This window comes from Terrapene carolina, unplaced genomic scaffold, assembly GCF_002925995.2.
Source record: "Terrapene carolina triunguis isolate 2854851 unplaced genomic scaffold, T_m_triunguis-2.0 Scaffold111, whole genome shotgun sequence".
Lineage (NCBI taxonomy): Eukaryota > Metazoa > Chordata > Testudines > Emydidae > Terrapene > Terrapene triunguis.
The window spans coordinates 5,747,601-5,753,390 of NW_020664462.1; positions in this window are offsets into that span (position 1 = coordinate 5,747,601).

A 5,790-nucleotide genomic window follows, 5' to 3' on the forward strand; every position below is an offset into this window, starting at 1 on the left:
AGTAGGATTTAAGTGGTTCCAAGTAGTAACAGACAGAACAAAGTGAATTACCAAGCAAAATAAAATAAAACACACAAGTCTATGTCTAATACAGTAAGAAACTGAATACAGATAAGATCTCGCCCTCAGAGATGTTTCAATACGTTTCTTTCACAGACTGGACACCTTCCTAGTCTGGGCACAGTCCTTTCCCCTGGTACAGCCCTTGTTCCAGCTCAGGTGGTAGTTAGGGGATTTCTCATGATGCCTGCTTCTTTTTGTTCTGTTCCACCCATTTATATGTCTTTTGCATAAGGCAGGAATCCTTTCTCCCTCTCTGGGTTCCCACCCCCTTCTTCTCAATGGAAAGGCACCAGGTTAAAGATGGATTCCAGTTCAGGTAACATGATCACATGTCACTGTAAGACTTCATTACCCACGTGCCAGCACACACGTATACAGGAAGACTTGCAAGTACTGTAAAACAGAGCCATCTGCAGTCAATTGTCTTGGTTGATGGGAGTCATCAAGATTCCAAACCAACATTAATGGCCCACACTTTGCATAATTACAATAGGCCCTCAGAGTTATATTTCATATTTCTGGCTTCAGATACAAGAGTGGTACATTTATACAAATAGGATGACCGTAAATTATAGTAAAATATAAGCTTTGTAATGATACCTTACAAGAGACCTTTTGCATGAAGCATATTTATATTCACACTCATTAGCATATTTTCGTAAAATCATATAGAATGCGTCACAGAGGTATTTTCATGTTAACACCCTTTGATTCTGAGTGACCCCTCGTGTACTGGGGTACAGTATGAGAAAAAGGGGTTGGTCAATTTTCACTTTCCCTTTCATAATCTTCAATACTTTAATCAAATTCCATTAATTCTTCTGCTTTCCAGCCTCAGGCCCAGATCCTCCAAGGTACCAATACCTTGGAGGATCTGGGCCTAAATGATTATAGTTACAAGTATTTCGAAACCTCAGCCCCAGTTCTCAGGTCTCCTGTCCCTGGGCTCAGGGCAGTGGGGAGAACAGAAATTACAGCAGCTCTGGGTCTGCTCTCGCTTATGCTGTGGATGAAGCTGTAATTTAGGGGTCTGAGAAGCAGAGAACAGCCGTAGTGCAGTGCTGTCTAGCTATGCCCCTGATACACTCCTGGGCCCATCGCCTATATGCCAGGGACTGGAAGCAAAGACAGAATGGAGCCCTTGTCCTAGCTCTGTGCCAGCTGGAGAGGTTCCCTACACGGGGTATTTTCAGGGGGGCTGTTACCCTCCCCTTTAAGGCCCCTTCACACTGCCAGACAGGCATAACAAGGCCTTAGTTTGAGAATCAGGCCTCTTGTTTTTTATCTCATGTATTGTTCCAGGGGAACCATGTTTTGCATTAGTTTGCTCTCACTTGATTTACAGGAGTCCTTGGTGCCTTTTGTCAGACAGTACATTCAGTGCTGTTAGATGAGGCATAGCGAGCAACGAAGCTTTTAGCTGTTGCCTGGGTGGATGCTCTGTACCGAAAGGAGCAGGAGGTTTCAGACTTGCCCCACGTAAATGCAGCATGCAAGTCGTCATCTACTGGGGGGCAGCATTGTGTTCCGATTGTGAAACTGTTTGCTGTAGGAAAGAATAGTACGGTGATATTGATCAGTTTGGCAGAGAAGTTGCTATAGCTGTTTGCCAGGGGCTGCGGTTTGGGTACCTGCCAGCTGATAAACCACACGAGACTGGCTTCTCAGAAAAAAGGGAAGAAAAATCCTCCAGTGGCTGGACATCGGCAGCAGCCTCAGCTCACGCAGATGAACTGGCATTTGGGTTGAATGTTATCTCGATTGCAAAGGGCCCAGAAGATATTTATAGCAACACTCATCAGTGAGGCTGTGAGAAGAAACTTGCCATTGCATCCCTTGATACAGGACATATCATTCTGTATAGGCCTTGTGGGGGAAAAGAGAAGTTGCAACATCTCTGAATGTTTGGCCATTTCCAGTCCATCTACACCAGTGGTGCCCAACCTTATTACACAGGAAGGCCACATAAACCTAAGTGCAACCTTGTGTGGGCCAAACAGATTCTACATATTTTAATAAGATTTAAAGTCATCGGTATTGATTTATATTTTAAGTTCAGCTTGTTTTGTATGTATTTAGATAAGTTGTTTCTATGTACAGTATTGTCTATTTACACACTTGTGTAAACTGAAATGATATCAACAGGACGACAAAACGGTAATGAATCGGCCGGTAGTATATTATGTTGAAGCAGGCCGTGGCCCTTATGAAATGCTCTGGTGGGCCGCAGATTGGGCACCCCTGATCTGCACCTCAGGACTCAACCATTTCAAGAGTAAACATTACAGCTAAGTTTTTTATAGTGCTATTTGAGCCTGAAATAGTTCAGTCCACATCATTATATGGAATTTCCTTCTGTCTCCAACGGATAAGAGAACATGCTACACACAACCTGTTAGCCTCCCTCACAGTACAACATACAACCTTAATTACAATCTCATATTTCTCCCTCCAGAAACAAATAACACCTCCTGCTTAATGTGTGCATGTATGCTGAATACTTCCTAAGGTTATAGCTAAGGTTTTGTATCCTACGGTGAGGTAGATTATTTATTACTGTTTATTATTTGTATTATCGTTTCGACTCAGAGCCCCAGTCACAGATCAGAACCCCATTGTGCTAGGTGCTGTACAAACACACAACAAAAGGACAGGCCCCACCCACAAGGAGTTTACAATCCAAGTATAAGGAAAGAGACAAGAGATGGATACAGACAGACAGGGGAATTACAAGGAAATAATGAGGCAGTATTGATTACCGTGATAGGCAGTGGGCTTAGCACTCCAAGATCTTAACGCTGTCAGGTTTCTTGTAGGCCTCATGGCAAAGGAGAGTTTTGAGGAGGGATCTGAAGAACAATAAAGTGGCGTTGTGGCTATTTACAGGAGCTCCTCCCAAGCATGAGGGACAGCACAGGAGAAAGTATGGAGGTGCTGGTGTGAATATTTAACCAGTGGATGATTGAGGCTGACATCATGGGCCAGTCAGAGGCGAGAGCTGACCTTTTGAGACCAAATGAGAGATGACAGGAAGGATGGGAATAAGCCATGAAGGACCTTGAAAGTGAAGACAAGTAGGTTATGTTTGGTGTGATAGAGAAGAGGGAGACACTGGAGGCTTGCAAAGAGAGGGGTGACGTCGTGTCGTGTGTTGTGTGTAGCGTGTTTGCTTATCTGCTGCAAGCAGAAGGAAGTTCCTTGAGCAGGTACAGATTCTGTCACTGTCAGTGGAAATGTGCTGTGTAAATAGTAGGATACAATGAAGAGGCGTCTCATAACTTGATATTAACTTTCTTTTTAGGGTTTGTGTTGGGAGATGTCACACTTACTGGTCTTAATTCCTTTTCAAAGTAGTTTTTGTTTATGGAATCTATATACTATCTATCGACATGTGTGTAGTATGATGTGTTATGAGTTTAGCTGTCTGTAGGACTGTGGGAAGCTCTCTGGGGGTGGGGTGTTTTGTTTTGAGTGTTTACAGCTCCTAGCACAATGGGGTCCTGGCCCATGGCTGGGGCTCCTAGGTACTATAGTAGTACAAACCAAATAATAATAGTATCACTGTATTTTCAATCCTTCATAACTGTCTGGAAATTTTGGTTGCACGGTTCTTAGCACATAGGATCTCAATTTCTGCTCTGAAGCTGTAGTGGCAGGGGTTAGAAAGTTTAAATTTGACAAGGTAACTATTGCTTATTCAGAAGTGCTTTTGAACAATCTGATGCAAAGCTACTGAACTTTGGCTACGTCCTGAAGCTTTGAACTTTGCAATTGTGTAGTGCTTTTTTAATGATGGTAGTGATGTTTTTGGCAAGCTGCATTTTCAGGAGGCAGGTTAGCTGTGTATGTGGGTGTGGCTAATGGAGCTGCATGGTGCACACACTCATCCCTTAAGGCAGGGGTGGCCAACCCGAGCCTGAGAAGGAGCCAGAATTTACCAAAGTACATTGCCAAGAACCACAGTAATACATCAGCAGCTCCCCTGCCTGCTCCCAGTGCCTCCCGCCCACCGGCAGCCACGCCGATCAGCGCCTCCCCCTCCCTCCCCACAGCTCCCGATCAGCTGTTTCGTGGCGTGCAGGAGGCTCCAAGGGGGAGTGGGAGGAGCAAGGGCACGGCAGGCTCAGGGGAGGGGGCAGGAAGGGGTGGAGTGGGGACAGGGCCTGTGGCAGAGCCAGGGGTTGAGCACTGAGCACCCCCCGGCACATTGGAAAGTTGGCGCCTGTAGCTCCTGCCCCAGAATCAGTGCCTATACAAAGAGCTGCATATTAGCTTCTGAAGAGCCACATGTGGCTCCGGAGCCACAGGTTGGCCACCCCTGCCTTAAGCTAAGCCATGCAAGGCAAGACTCCTTAGCCAGGGCCGGCTCCAGGGTTTTGGCCGCCCAAACAGCCAAACAAACAAACAAAAAAAGCCGCGATCGCAATTGCAATCGCGATCTGCGGCAGCAATTCGGTGGGAGGTCCTTCGCTCCGAGCAGGAGTGAGGGACCGTCCGTCGAATTGCCGCCGAACAGCTGGACGTGCCGCCCCACTCCGAAGTGGCCGCCCCAAGCACCTCCTTGGTAAGCTGGTGCCTGGAGCCGGCCCTGTCCTTAGTACAATCCCACAATGCCCCCACATTTCTTTTCTGCACTGGGGAAGTTTGCTAACTGGTTCAGCTAACCTGATTTTAAAATCAGTTGGTGCCACAGTGCAGAGTTGTTTAAGGTGGCCTGACTTGTTTTTCCTTAACTGTTTTTAAGACCACAAGATGAGCAAAACTGGTTCAAGTAAAAATGGGTCAAGCTACCTTAAACCAGCTCTGTACTGTGGTTCTAACCAGTTTTAAAATCAGCGTAGGTGAACGGGTTTTAAAATCAGCTAGAACAACTTGTCCATACTTAGACCAATCCTGGAACCTCCTTCCCCTTTAGCAATACAGGAAAGTCAGGGAGAAAAGCAACAGCCTATTTAAAGAAATGAATGGGCAATTGGGGGGTTGCCAACTTTCTAATAGCACAAAACCGAACACCCCTACCCTACCCCTGACCCCAGGCTCTGCCCCTTCTCGGAGGCCCCGCCCCCGCTTGCTCCATCGCCCCTCCCTCTGTCGCTCACTGACTCTCCCCCACCCTCACTCACTTTCACTGGGCTGGGGCAAGGGGTTGGGGTGTGGGCTCCGGATGGGGCCAGAAATGAGGTGTTCAGGGTGTGGGAGAAGGTTCTGGGCTGGGGTGCAGGGGGTTACAGTTCTGGCTGGGGATGCAGGCTCTGGGGTGGAGCCAGGGATGAGGGGTTTGGGTTGCAGGAAGGGGCTCTGGGCTGGGGCAGGGGCTTGGTGTGTAGGGTTACCATCCGTCCGGGTTTCCCCGGACATGTCCGGCTTTTGGGTCTTTAAATAGCCGTCCGGGGGGAATTTGTAAAAAGCTAAAAATGTCCGGGATTTCCCCCCGGACGGCTATCTAAAGACCCAAAAGCGGCTGACAGGGCAGCCGCGCCGGATTGAGCCGCTCAGGCAGCAAAAGCCCCTCCCCCGCTGCAGCTTCAGCACGCCGGTAGCAAACCGGGAGCAGGAGCTGTTTGTGCCGCTACAGCCCAGAAAGCCACCCCCCTACCCATGGCAGCCGGCCCTGATTGGCCAGCCCCGCTCCCTCCCCCGCGCTGGGGGCGAGTCAAGAAACAGGGAGCAGGAGGGTTGGAGGGGGCAGGGGTGTGGAGAGGGATTGGGGCAGTCAGGGGACAGGGA